This window comes from Canis lupus, chromosome 11 (genome assembly GCF_011100685.1).
Source record: "Canis lupus familiaris isolate Mischka breed German Shepherd chromosome 11, alternate assembly UU_Cfam_GSD_1.0, whole genome shotgun sequence".
NCBI classification, from domain to species: Eukaryota; Metazoa; Chordata; class Mammalia; order Carnivora; family Canidae; genus Canis; species Canis lupus.
In genome coordinates, this window is record NC_049232.1 from 48,034,066 (window position 1) to 48,049,492 (window position 15,427).

The following is a 15,427-nucleotide window of genomic DNA, read 5'->3' on the forward strand; positions in this document are numbered from 1 at the left end:
ACCCACAAAATCATGAATTAAATAATTGGCTACTGTGAAACCCCTAGATTTTGGGGTAGTTCATTACATATTTTAAGCAGTAGTTAGAACTAGGTACTTATCCAAAGGATACAAACAATGATTTGAAGGGGCACTTGCACCAATGTTTATAGCACCAATGTCCACAGTAGTCAAACTATGGAAAGAGCCTGGATGTCCTTCAACGAACAGATAAGAAAGATATGATATATATATATCATAAATATATATATATATATATCATGTCCTTCGACGAACAGATAAGAAAGATATATATATATCTCATATATATATATCATGGAATATTATTCAGATATTATCAGACGAACAGATAAGAAAGATATGATATATATATCATATATATATATATATATCATGGAATATTATTCAGCCATTAAAAAAAGAAATCTTACCATTTTCAACAATGTGGATAGGACTAGAGGGTATTATGCTAAGCAAATTAAGTCCATCAGAGAAAGACAAGTATATGATTTCACTCATATGTGGAATTTAAGGAAGAAAACAGATGAACATAGGAGAAAGGAGAGAAAAATAAAATAAGACAAAATCACAGAGGGAGACAAACCATAAGAGAGTGTTAACTATAGGAAACAAACTAAGGGTTGCTGGAGGGGAGGTGAGTGGGAGGAGGGAATAACTGGGTGATGGGTATTGAGGAGGGCACTTAATGATGAGCACTGGATGTTATATGCAACTGATGAATCACTAAACTCTACCTCTGAAACTAATAATACACTATATGTCAATTGCTTTTAAATAAAAAATAAATAAAATAGATACAATTGCATATTTCTTGAGAATACGAAATGAATTACATTACAATAATGTATTATGCTGATGCATATATTTTAATCCACAATAATTTGATCATGATCTCAATTTTACCAAATGTGTAAACTTGAATTTACATCTGATGTCTTTGGAAACTTGAATTTCTCTTCTTGCTTATAAAATAGACCACAGATTTTGGTGGGTAGACATACTGAGAGTTTAGATGGTCCCACAGAGAATAGCTATAAGATCACAGGTAATAAATGCAGCTCTGCAAACAATTGCCAGCAAAACAACATTCAGCCAATAGAATAAAGGAGAACAAGAATGAGAGCTCAGGGACTTACCTCATTAGTGCTTCACATTCATTTTACTAATGAGTTTGATGTGATAGATAAATGAAATACTTTAGTTGGCAAAAACCATTTGAACTTCATAACATTCTAATGGTAATTCACATTTTTTTAACCTTTGTATAAAAACAAATTAAAAAACCCAAGATTCCTATCCACAAAGTTACAGCACAATCAGATCAAATGAAATACTATAATAAAATTTTCCTTAACTTATATTCCAAACATCTGATTTTTTTTAATATGAAAGGATTTCAAGCTAAGGAAATTGTATGTATGTATGTAAAAATAAGGAAGGCAATTCTATGAGTATATTTCATATCTTATGAACTATTATTTTTTCTTCATATTATTTCATTCAAATGGCCATCACTGGGCTAAAAACGTAGGATGTTAAGATGAGGCACTTAGCTTAATACTATTCCAATGCATGTGTATATCACATTTTCTTAAAGCATTTCATCTTTTGATGGTCACTTGGATTGTTTCTGTCTCTAGTCTACTGTGAATAGTGCTGCAATGAACATGAGGGATGTAGATATCTCTTTATGTTGATTTCAATTCTTTTGGGTATATTTCCCAAACTGGAATTGCTATATCATGTAGTTCTATCTTTATTTTTTCATTATTTTAAGATTTTATTTGATAGAGAAAAATAGCGAGAGAGAGCACAAGCAGGAGGCAGGGAAAAGAAGAAGCAGGCTCCCCACTGAGCAGGGAGCCTTACATGGGGCTTGATCCCAGGACCCTGGGATCATGACCTGAAGTAAAAGCAGATGCTTAATGGACTGAGCCATCTAGGTACCCCACATAGTTCTATTTTTAATTTTTTAAGGAATCTCCCTTCTATTTTCCACACCTGTTGTACTATTTTACACTCCCACCAACATTATTACAAGAGTTCCAATTTCTCTACAACCTCACCAACACTTGCTATCTTTATTTTATTTTGTTTTATTTATTTATTTATTTATTTATTTATTTATTTATTTATTTATTTATTCATTTATTTATTTATTCATTTATTTATTTATTATTTATGTTTGTCTGTTTGTTTTTAAATTCAAGTTGTCCTAATAGGTTTGAGATATCTCATTATAGTTTTAATTTGCATTTCTCTGATAATGATATACATTTCATATACATCTTGGCCATTTGTATGTTGTCTTTGGAGAAATACCAATTTGAGTCTTTTGCCCATTTTCTAATTGGGTTACCACAAAAAAGGTGGGCACAAGAAAACTCTGGAAAATGTTGGATAGAAATATCACCTTGATTGTGGTGATGGTAACATGTATGTTTGCATATGTCCATACTTATCAAATTGTATACATTAAGTATCTACAGTTCTTTATTACTTATACCTCAATAAAGCCCATGAAAAAATAAAGATGAACTTAACCTCAGAGAATATACCTAATGCCTAAGAAAAACAAGGTCCTATTTACTATTCATCAGGCCCTGCTCTAAGTGCTTTAAGTACACAGCATTAACTCTTGCTGCTGCTGGAACTCTTGATGCTGCACACCAGCCCAATGAAATAGTTACTGTTATCATACATCAGGAAGCTGAGCCAGAGAAAAGTGCCATTGCCACTAGGTAAAAAGTAGAGAAGGGACAAAAGTCCTGGCAGTCTGCTCTTTTCAAATTGATACCCAACTTCCTCTGCCTTGCCTGATGAACTGAGCTGGGAATTAGCTATTGAAGATCGAATAGCAAGTGAACTCAAGCAGTAAGTATTTGATTCCTTAAAATGACAGTTAAGGGCAACAGAATCTGATACAGTTTTCAGTCTTCCATCATACTGGCCTCAAGAAGTTTGAATAAAATCAGCCAAAGAGAAATTTACCAGAGGTTGGAAACTCATCTGCTTAATTCCCAGTTTTTGAAGACAGCAGCCAAAACACACCCGCACATCTGCAGTGAAATCTTTACCACAACATCCCTGTGAGAAGGCAGAGATGTCACCAATTTACAGCTAAGGAAGACAAAGCTCAGAGGGGTTGAAATATTTGCTACATGTCCCCTGTTTGTAAGCAGATTTTCTTCCTTCAATTGCATCATTCCTTTCCTTATGTCACATATTTATGATCTCAGCTTATAAGTAAGTCAAAGAACTCATGAAATATCAGATCATCTGGCAAGTCCCCAGTACCCCTTCTCTTTTTTTTTTTACCCTGAAACTAGAGGCATGGATATCTGACTCTTGTTTTTACAATTAACTGTAACCATAGGGAAAAATACAAGGTATGACTTTCATGTAAAATATTAATAAGTAAATTTACATGGATTGAAATTTCTCTTCTTCCTTTATAGATTAAGCTACTTGCCTCCAAGCAGTATTACTCCTAATTATACTAATAAGAGTGATCAAATTAAGTTCCGTGATATTAGCACTGGAAATTGACTTTCCTTGTTTGCAATCACTGAAGTCCATATAATTGATTTGGTCTCAATTCTCTGGAGCTTCTTGAAAATGACCTCTAGCTCTTTGTATAAATTATTTTTTTTAAATGCTTTTACATTTGGAGAACAGGGTTGAGACCTGTAGGTCAAGGATAAAAGAAAATTAAACTTTTAACGTTTTAGATTTTCTTTTCTTCCTGTGGTTATTAAATTTGTAAATAAATTTTGTGTGAATAAGGATTGTTTTGTTGTTTTTTTTTAATGCAGTCTATTTTAAAAGTGGCTTGGATACTGTACATAAAAGAAATACATTAAGGATGAATTAAAGTAGGTTTCGAGTGATGAAGCCTCGTCGTATTTTAGTCCAAAATAGCAATGGTAGCAGTTTTTTCTGCATAAGTCTACAATTTAATGACCAGAGATTTAATGAGAGCACATCCTTCAAAAATATGCAGGAAACAATTAGCCATTGTGTAAAGGCAGTATTTGAAAAATGATACATGAAATATACAAAGCAAGTGAAATAGGAAGACAGAAGAAAGAAACAAATTCTTTGGTGAAGGATGAGAGAACACTTCGTGAAAGGAGAATTGTAGCTTAGTTTAAGAGTAGATTGGAAGTTTCTTCTGGAAAGAAAATTTAATTCAGGTTGAGGAAAGAACAACAATATGGCACAAATGCAACACAGTTCTTGGTAGAATAGGACAGTGCTTGATGTGTATTTGCTGTGGTTATATCTGGACTGAGAGTTCTCAACAGACTCTTTCAAATACCTGCCAAATCTAGGAAATGGAATTGCCATAGTACAGACATCTATTGCATGGAAGTCATGGAAGCTGTGGGTAGTTAAACCTCTTTCAATCTGTGAGCATTGTAGCACCTGACAATTAGAAAATGATAATTTTTTGTCAATTTTTGTAATTGGAGTAAGGCCTAAGATGAACTAAAGTTTACTCTAAAACTAATTTTAGAGACAAATTCCAAGAAAAAACTGAAAATAAAACAGAAGCATAGAGTCAATGAAGCTATGTTTAAAATTCTTCAGGGAAATCTCAAATAACCATTTAATCAAAAGTCTAATGTGGTAATTGCCAGCAATCTAATCTATTCATTAAAGCATCATCACTAATGACTAAACTTGTAAACACTGTTTGCCAAAGTTACAAATACATTCTTATTTTTAAAATTTTATGACTGAAATATAAATTCTTCATTTTGGTTTTTCCACATTTAGTCTGAATGATGGAGACTTACTGAATGTGTTCTACTTTATTGCTGTGTGTGACAGATTTTCTGAATAGTGGTACTGGAAATTAACATTTTTCAATTTGAAAAGTGCAGTCACATAATACTAAAACTTCTAGGATAAAACAATGTTGAGTTTTTTTTTTTGTATTCATTCTACATATGACATATGTAGGTCAAATTAACTCATGAGAGGTACTTTAAAACCATCTTGGAGCACCTTTGTGGTTCAGTGGGTTAAGTGTCCAACTCTTAATTATGGCTCAGGGTCATAATCTCATGGCTGTGAGATAGAGCCCCATGTCAGACTCAGGGCTGGGCATGGAGTCTGCTGCTTAAGATTCTCTCTTAAGCCCTGCATTCTGCCCCTCCCCTCTGCATTCTCTCTTTCTCAAATAAATAAATAAATCTTTTATTTTTAAGCTACTTCTTATTGTAATTAGAGGTAAGTGTTACAATAGTGGCTTATGCAAGGTATAAATGGAAGGAGAAAAGGTAGAGCTAACTGCCAGAGGTATGAAGGTAAGGTATCTACTACCACAGCAATGCCATTGAAGGAAGGGAAGGCAAAAGAAGGATGGCAATATTTCATCATTGAAAAGCAAATACAAAGGCATAGGAGCATGGACAGTCACTGGGAAAAAAGCAAGCAGTTTGGTGTACTAGTATGCAGTATATTTGTAGGATCAGTTGGGAAAGTGAAGGAGATTTGCAGAAAATGTAGAAGATGGAAGTATGCTAAAAAGATTTCAGTTTACTGTAAATGCTGTTGAACATGGGATTGACAAGCATTGAATTTTCTTAATACAATTAATGTCAGCTTAAATTTGGGGTATTTAGGGCACCTAGGTGGCTCAGTGGTTTAGTGCCTGCCTTTGGCTAAGGTTGTGATTCCAGGGTCTGGGGATTGAGTCCTACATCATGCTCCCTGCAGGGAGCCTGTTTCTCCCTCTGCCTATGTCTCTGCCTCTCTGTCTCTGTGTCTCTCATAAATGAATAAATAAAATCTTTAAAAAAAAGTTTGGTGTACTCAATTTAGGAATCAGGAAAAGGGATGCTTAGAGAAAAAGAAGAGGAAAAAACAGCTGGAAAATATTGTAATATCTGAGTTGAAAGAGAAACTGAAGTCCTACATTCTCAAACTCAGTCTTATTTCAGATGTTGAAATATTGATTATTTATCACAATGATTAACTCAGACTTGTTTATTTATTTATTTATTTATTCATTCATTCATTCATTCATTCATTCAATCATGAGAAACACAGACAGAGAGAGAGAGGCAGAGACACAGGCAGAAAGAGAAGCAGGCTCCATGCAGGGAGCCCGACGTGAGACTCGATCCTGAGACCCCAGGATCATACCCTGGGCCGAAGGCAGATGCTCAACTGCTGAGCCACCCAGATGTCCCTAATTTAGGCTTTTTTATATGAGACTTACATCTAATAATTCAAGTGCCATCCCACATTAGATTCTAGAAAAGCAAAACAGTTAGGACATAGCCCCTGACCTGGTAGAAATCATGGTATCATGGGATACAAATAGGAATAGAGATAGCTATACAAAGCCAGGGATTACAGAAATATAAATTATAATTACAGGGGATAAATCTATGCACAGGATGAAAGAATTGTGAGGATTATTTCATACCTCAACTTCTGAGATCTATATCTTAAAGTATAACCATGTTTACTCTCAAATTCTGGATAGCATTTCTCTTTGTTTCAACTAATTCTGTTAGAAGCATTAATCTTTATAGAAATCTATGTTAATTATGCAAAACAAGCAATGTATAGATTAGATTGCATATAGTCAAAGGAAAATATTTTTTGGGGGGAGGTCATTAGGAAAATCATTTCTATATTTCTAATCATTTAAAAAATTTAAACATACAATTACTATCTTGGGATATCATAGGAGGTAAAGTATATATCTATATCTATCTATATTATGGCAATGTTAAACTTGTAGAGTCAAAAGGAGGAGAGACAATATCAGAGGGAAAAAAAAAAGAAACTGAGAACAAAAAAGAGTATAACAGAGCCTACTCCCATACCTGGAGTCCTACTAGGTGCTTAATAAATGATAATTTAAAGACAGATGTTTGACTTGATTTTTCAAAGAAATGTTTAAATCATTATTTTCCATTTTAAGTTTAAATATAATTTGTAATTAAATTCTAATTTTTTATTTAAAAATTTTAATATTTAGCTTTATTTTTTCTCATGAATCATTAACTTTCTCAAAAAGCTTATTGCTTGTCAAATTCAATTATAGCCCTTAAAGAAAAGTTTAAGATCTAAATATAAAAATTGAAATTATTTTCCAGAAATGTTTCCAAATTGATATTCTGTTGGAATATTTAAGACAAATAATTTTTTCACTTAAAGATGAGTGATTAGGGCAGCCCCGGTGGCCCAGCGGTTTAGCGCCACCTTCACCCCGGGGTGTGATCCTGGAGACCCAGACCGAGTCCCACATGGGGCTCCCTGCATGGAGCCTGCTTCTCCCTCTGCCGGTGTCTCTACCTCTCTCTCTGTGTCTGTCATGAATAAATAAATAAAATCTTAAGAAAAAAAAAAAAGAGTGATTAGTTTAAGAAAATGAGGATATAAATTGAGATTTTAAATTATTATTTTTACTTTCCAATAGTAAATCAGGCCTACTGTCATTTATCATTATAGCAACATGTACATGAAGAATGGCCACTGGATTACATCTGCTGAAAGTGATATAAAAAGGATAGGATGGAAAAAAGAAAAAAGAAATTCTGTTCTTTCAACTTTATTACATGTGAATTAGCTCTAGATTATTTATCATCTGTTCCAAGACTTTCATAGAAAGTGTTGGGATTATACAACATACAGCTTTGAAGTTTACAATTTCTATATCATATAGATTATTCATTTGAGTAATTTGCCAAATAGGGGAATAATAGAAGGGAAAAATGAAGCTGTAAGCATGTCTCTCCTCCTACAGCTCTCTATAACTTTGCTTCTGTCCTATGTATTTAAGAGTTCTTTTTCAGGATTTAATTCTAGTCTCTTTTCTGGATCAGTTTAGATAAAGAGATACAGAGAAAACACACACATACATAATATTTTTTTCTGTTATACATGTACTATATGAAGAAACTCTTTGATTACTCCTCTCTCAGGAGTGTTATAAAAGTCCCAAGGCCCCAGAAGAATTCACTGCCCCCTTCTTGTCTCTGAGATATTTCTTCTCATCCAATACCATCATTGCACTATAGAGCACATCTAGAGCACATCTAGAGCCTTCCACACTTCAATGTATCATCTGACAGAGGGTGCCACCACTCCCGCATTCATTTTTGGAGATATAATTTTGACTACAGTGTGTAAAAAGCAAAACAAAACATAAAACACCAGGTAATTATTTATTAAAAGTTTCCTTCAAAGATAAGTAATAAAATTGGTTGTACCAGGAACAAAATAAAATAAGCACATTTTGGAGATGGATTAGATAAAGCTATTACAAAAAGAATTGTTTGAATATTGTAGAGTCTGTTTATGGGGTTAACACAAACCAATAAAACTTAATAATCAGTTAGTGGGGACTTTCCCCATAAGACAGTTAAAAAAAATGTAAAATGTCTCTATGAAAACAATAGAAAAATTGAACATAGCAGAGAGTTTCAAGAGATAGATAGGATTTAACTTATGATAAAAGTGACATTTATCTTCCATAAGACTAGATTATTCCCTCTAAGCAAAATTATGGGAAAAATAGCTCATCCTCTGGATGAAAATTAAATTATACTCTGCTTTACATTATATAGAAAAAAATTCTTAGTGAATTGGAAGTATAACAAGGGACTCCTGGGTGGCTCCAGTAGTTGAGCATCTGCCTTTGGCTCAGGGTGTGATCCTGGAGTCCTGGGATTGAGTCCCACATCTGGCTCCCTGTGAGGAGCCGGCTTTTCCCTCTGTATATGTCTCTGCCTCTCTCTCCATGTCTCTCATAAAGATATAAATAAAATCTTAAAAAGAAAAAGAAATCCAACAATTTTTTTTAATTGCAGACTGGTATTATCACTTTTAATTCAGGGATAAAGAAAACAACATTTGAAAGAAGTGACCCAGTGGTTGCTGGAGGGAGGGAACTATGTGGGTAGTGTGAGAAGGAATGAGCCTTTAGGAATAGAGACCAGCCACTGGTCTTCAAGTCTCATTAATCAGATTGATATGAAGTCTCCTGAAGTTTAACTTTCCCTTAGGGTTTTATGCTTTGATTCCTGATGTATGACTTTTTTAACCACAGCCTTAACATTCAGAACAGTTGTAGAGTTATTTCATTCTTTTGGGTCACCATTGCAAAGCTAACTGGTGTTTAATAGTATGTATTATAGTATCACAAGCCCTATTAAATTGATACCAAACATCATTAGGACATCAGATATGGTAACACCCTATATGTTAATGCCTCCATACATTCTATCATTTATCTATCTACCTATCTATCTATCTAGGCCAATTGAGATGAGAAATTTTGTTCAGTTACAGCCCAATTCAAATTTTAAGGAGTTAAAATATTCATTTTTTTCCGATCTTATCGGAGAGAGTCTATGACTAAGTTTATATTAAAAGAAGTCAATGTTGCAACTATATTATACTCAGTTTAATCTATTTTTTAAATCTTTTTTAAAATTTATTTATTCATGAGAGACACAGAGAGGACTGAGGCAGACAGGCAGAGGGAGAAGCAGGGTCCATGCAGGAAGCCTGATGTGGGACTTGATCCTGGGACCCTGGGATCACGCCCTGAGCCAAAGGCAGATGCTCAACCGCTGAGCCACCCAGGTGTCCCTCAGTTTAATCTAAATAGCTCCACTTTAATCAATGTTCATCAATGTGAATCTGACAAACATTGTAAGGCAGAAAATAATACATAAGGAAAAACTTCAAAGCCCAATGAAAAGTAAAATAAGATAATTTTTTTTTTGTGCTAAGGTCTTGTGCCTTGAGCTATTCTTTTCAATTATTAAATAGCGACATAATATGCCTGGGGTGGGGGAGGAGAATATATATATATATTCTCAGAAGTCAAAGAAATATGCTCTGAAATAATGTCATGGATATGCATTCATAAAAAATAAAAGTACCTCATAAAATCTAAAGGTAAAATAGTAGAGCTAAGTTGCATCTGGCAATTAAGTTGAACTTCTTGGAAAAAAATCAAACTCAATATCATATAAGAGTATTTTTATTGATAGAGGTATTATTTTTCTGCATCATCTCTGCATGTTGCATAATTTATAAATTGTGTCTTATGTTTGTGGTCAACATGATCTTCTTAAAGGACAGGTAGTTCTAACATTCTATACAGCATCTATATGGTTTTTGTGAAAAATCAATGCCACTGGCATTCAGGTCAAGTTGGAGCATGAAGTTCATGCTTTGATCACTCTCTCTGTTCTAAACACACAGTAATGATTGATAAAATATTAAAAAAAGAAAATCTAAAAGTTACTGCTGAGCTCAAATACAAGATAAAAAATCTCTGTGAGCCAGAAATAGAATAAAAACATGCAGTAATGAGCCAGGCTGAAGCTGTGGGCTCACTGAATTTTAGGTGTAAAAGAAGACACTGTTGGCCAGGAGTTTAGTTCTGCAGAATAAAAAGTACTAGAATTGTTTCACGTAAGATGGTGACTCTGAACCAGAGTAACTACATGAAGCCAGTGAATGAAATTTGGTTCCCTATACCACAAACTTTGTAAATGGAGAAACTATATTATATAATAGAAGTGACAAAATGCCATCAGTCATTGTCTGGATCTATAAATCCTAGAAAGTTTCAGAGATGAGTGGACAAACCTCTGAATGGAGCTGAACCAAATCACTGTCTGTGTCCATGTCCATACTTGCCATATTGCTAATATAACTGTAGGGAAAAAAACCCTAAAATTTATAAAGATTTGGCCTATAGGGTTAAATGAATGTAGGTAACTGAAACATTGTTACAAACTAAAATATGATCTGAAAATATCAGGAAGAGGGAACCCATACTTCAAATTCCCAAAATTCCAAATATTCCACTCAAGATTACATCTGAAACTAATCTAATGCCATATATATATGATGGAATATAAAAACTTTCCACTTGGATTTTATAACAGATTCTTTTTTTTTTTTTAAAGACACATTTATTCAGCATCACGATCAGACTATTAACATTTAGCAATCAACAGCATGGGTACAAAAAAAAATCTACATTAAAACCCTTTGTTGGGGGGATCCCTGGGTGGCTCAGTGGTTTAGCGCCTGCCTTTGGCCCAGGGCGCCGTCCTGGAGTCCCAGGATGGAGTCCCGCATCAAGCTCCCAGCATGGAGCCTGCTTCTCCCTCTGCCTGTGTCTCTGCCTCTCTCTCTCTCTATGTCTATCATGAATAAATAAATAAAATACTTAAAAAAAATAAAAAAATAAAGCCCTTTGTTGGAATGCTTTACACTTTCCACAGAACATAAACTAAAATAACCTGTTATACAATTAGTCACAAATACAGTCCTCGAGTTTTTTGCCCATATACATGAGTATTGTCTAAAATGTGTCCTCTTTGTAACAGCTAGGCCCTGCTGCCACTGTGCTTGGCTGAGTTCACAAATCTGTTGTAACCTGTAGCTTTCCTGTCACTTCTCTGGCTCTACTCTCCTGCTAAGCTTTGTTTACTGTCAGTAATTAAAACCTCTGCCACTGCCATAGCTGCTGCTGCTGCTGGAACCGCCAAAGCCACCTTGGTTTCGTGGTTTGGCAAAGTATTGGCCTCCATCACCATAGGGGCCAGAGCTTCTGCCTCCAAAATTTCCTCCTTTTGTGGGTCCAAAATTTGAGGATTGATTGTTGTAATTGCCAAAATCGTTATAGCTTCCGCCACCTCCAAAGTTGCTTCCATCATTACCGAATTCATTATAGCCATCCCCACTGCCACCGTATCCACCATCACCTCGATTGCCACTGAAGCTACCTTGACCACTGAAGTTTCCTCCCATGACCAAAGTTGTCATTCCCACCAAAACCACCTTCACAACCACCACCAAAGTTTCCAGAACCACTTAGGCCTCTTTGGCTGGATGAAGCACTAGCCATCTCTTGCTCCGATAGGGCTTTCCTTACTTCACAATTGTGGCCATTCACAGTATGGTATTTTTGAATGACAATTTTGTCTACAGAGTCACGGTCATCAAATGTCACAAAAGCCACTTTTTTGCCACTGCCTTGGTCAGTTATGATCTCAATCACTTCAATTTTTCCATACTGTTCAAAATAATCTCTTAGATGATGTTCTTCAATTTCTTCTTTAATGCCACCAACAAAAATATTTTTCACAGTTAAGTGGGCACCAGGTCTTTGATAATTGTGGAGGCCGAAAAAAATTAAGGCTATACCACCTCAAGTTTACCATTAGCACAAGTACAGCCATCTTAGGCCTCTGTGAATAAGAGCTGAACTTTACAGGAAAAACTGCAGAATGTCCTCAGCAAGGAATTCCATATCAGAAAGACAACAGAGCTCAGAATTGCCCTTGGCAGAGAATCCCATCTTAGAATGAGAACAGAGCTCAATGCCCTTGAAAGCCCCATTTCAGAATGTAAACAGAACTTGAAAAATTCCTCTACCCCTTCTGAAAATCCCCTAGACCAGCCTATAAAAAACCCAGCTGTAACCCACTTCAGGGTCCAAGTCCCTGCTCTGCTATGTTGGGTATACTTGGACCCAAGCTTGAGCTTGCTAATAAACCCTTGTGGGCTTGCATGGCTGTTGGTTCCTTGGTGGTTTCTCAGATTCACAATCTTGAGCACAAAAAGAATCTTCTCTTGAGACCACCCTCTTTGGTTCCACAACTCTTCCATCCACCTTATGTGGCCTTGCATTCATGGTTTCATCCACCTCCTCCACAGTGGCATACATGACAAACCCAAAGCCTCTGGAGCGCTTGGTGTTTGGATCTCTCTTTACCACATAGCCCATAAGCATTCCCCATTGCTCAAAATGGTTCCTCAGACTCTCATCAGTTGTTTCAAAGTTCAAACCACTGATGAAGAGCTTCCACAGCTGCTCAGGCTCTTTGGGAGACTCTGACTTAGACATGATGGAGGTGGGAGGGGAGACTTTAATGATGCTTACTCAGTGGTGTCCAGGGGCAGAAAGTTATGACAGATTCTTACAAAGATTTTAATTAGATTAAAATATTCAAAGAGAAATATGAGTGTATAAATTCTAGTTTAAAAAAGAAGTGTCTTTTAAAGAAAAACAAACAAAAACAACATGAGAAAAAAATTATATAGGAAAGCTGAAAAAGGAATTAGTTACTGAAATGCGACATGTGGGAAAACTTCCAGACTTAACACATTTAATAAAAGATCAGTGAATGGTAAGATAGTATGGAGAAATTCACACAGTATACAGCAGAGAGATAAAAGGTAATTTAAATACAAATATGAATAAATAGTTAAGAATGTTGGAGATACAGTGAAAAATTCAATTTTTAAGTAATAGTTGTTACAGAAGAAAACAGGTAATAACAGAAAAAGTAATATTTGAAGTATTATGAAAAAATATTTTTCCGGTTTCTTTTTTTTTTAAGATTTTATTTATTCATGAGAGTCACAGAGAGAGAGAGAGTGAGAGAGGCAGAGACACAGGCAGAGGGAGAAGCAGGCTCCATGCAGGGAGCTGGATGTGGGACTCGATCCTGGGTCTTCAGGATCACACCCTGGGCTGAAGGTGGCACTAAACTGCTGAGCCAACTGGGTTGCCCCATTTCTCAGGTTTGAATTAAGATATAAATTCCTATTTTGAAAGTACAGAGTAATTAATAATATAAATAAAAGAAAATCTAAGTCCATTAATATTGTAATGAAACAGTAAAACATCAAAGAAAAATGAACAGTACAGAGAGCTACAAAACAAGAGTGTTTATGAAGAAAGAGTCATTAAATTCATCTTAGATATCTGAACTTCAACAGTCAATTCCAGAAAACAGTATGGTTGTATCTTCAGAATGCTCTAGAAATAAAATGAACTCAGAAGTGTATACCCAGCTGAACACTCATTCAGTAGGAAGAACATTAAGATACATTCAGAAGCAAAAATTAGTTATTAGTGAATATTCGTGATTATTGGAACGTTAGTAAGTCTTAGTACCTAAAGACTCTCACTAAAGTGACATAAAATGCCAACCTTTGGTGAGAAGTAAATTGAGAGATAAGAGAAAAATGAGAACATAAGACAAAAAAATAAGCAAGAGTAAATCCATAAAAAAGGAAACATTTACATAAACTATGTTAACAATGGTCTTTAAAAATATTAATATATTATAAAAGAATAACCTAAGACTAAGCACAAATAGTCCTAGTGGGTAAATATTCCATGGGCATTTAACTAAGTCTCTTGTCATAATCAAGAGGAGTATACAAATACTGAATGTATAGAGTAGATTCAGGGATCCCTAAAGTTTTGATCCTTTTCAAGCTCCCTGAAACATTAAAATCAAGAGATTCTCAGAAGCTTATCTATGGCAGATCCAAAATATGAAGAAATCTAGCCAATGATTTTATACAAGACTGGGTACCTGTACTTTGGTTTTGAGACTAATATTAATAAGTAACTGATAGAATAATACATACTATTGCAAGAGAAAGGCAGATGGCCAGGAAGTACTGAGGTGATAAATGACTAGCTAGGTACTATAGCTGAAGTGACTTCATAGCACAGCTTTTGCTTCATCATAAGCTAATTGGTACTAAACATTTCTGGTTTTTCCCTGAAGACTTTTCCCAATTCAAAAGAAATGGCTGTAAAAAAATATGCTGTGGTCTTGATAGAATAGCAGGGTAGAAGGAATGTAAGGCAAAGAACTAACACAAGGTAATGTAGTTTGATAACTTCCCCACATTTATAACTGAAACTTAAAAGGAAAACTGAAATACAAAAAATGAACGTACAGTAATGTGAACCAGAAATCAAACAGTACCGGCCTGAAACTGCAATCTAAGTTAGCATCACCACAATGGTCCAGAGCATCAAAGGGCATGAATGTGCAATATAGTAGTTTCTAACTTTTAAATGATCTTTGAAAAAAAAAAAAAAAGACAAAATACATATAAAGTAAAAATCAAGAGAAGTCAAAATAAAAGTAGAAAAATGAAGATTTATAATTAGAGATTTTAACATAATTCTGTTGGTAGCAGATAAATAAACAGGAAAATAAAATGGTAAGGTTAAGATTTGAACACTACACATAAGTTTGACATAGCTGATATGTAGAAACTGTGGTATCCCCAAATTGAAGCCATACATTATTTTCAACAGCAATTCTTGATGAAAATTGACCTTAAGCTGGACTGTACACGAATCTATTCTAGGCTCCAAATATTTCTCCTATTTAAAAAGTGCAATATCTAGTACACAGACAAGAATTGTCGGACACAAATGGTTAAAAAAAAAAATCATTAGTGAGAAAGACCAGAATTAGAAAGCAGAAACAGACTCAAAGGGACCCTGATGTTGGCAATGTTCAAATATAGACTGAAAAATGACTAGAGCAACTGTATCTAAGATGACAAAAGACAGTGAAAATGTCCAGAGGAA

General features: G+C 34.8%; 1 pseudogene; it reads right to left on the reverse strand.

Annotated features, from left to right (window-relative positions):
• Positions 1-11,396: 11,396 nt before the first annotated feature.
• On the reverse strand, positions 11,397-12,925 carry LOC106559530 (annotated as a pseudogene).
• Between the last annotated feature and the right edge of the window lie 2,502 nt (positions 12,926-15,427).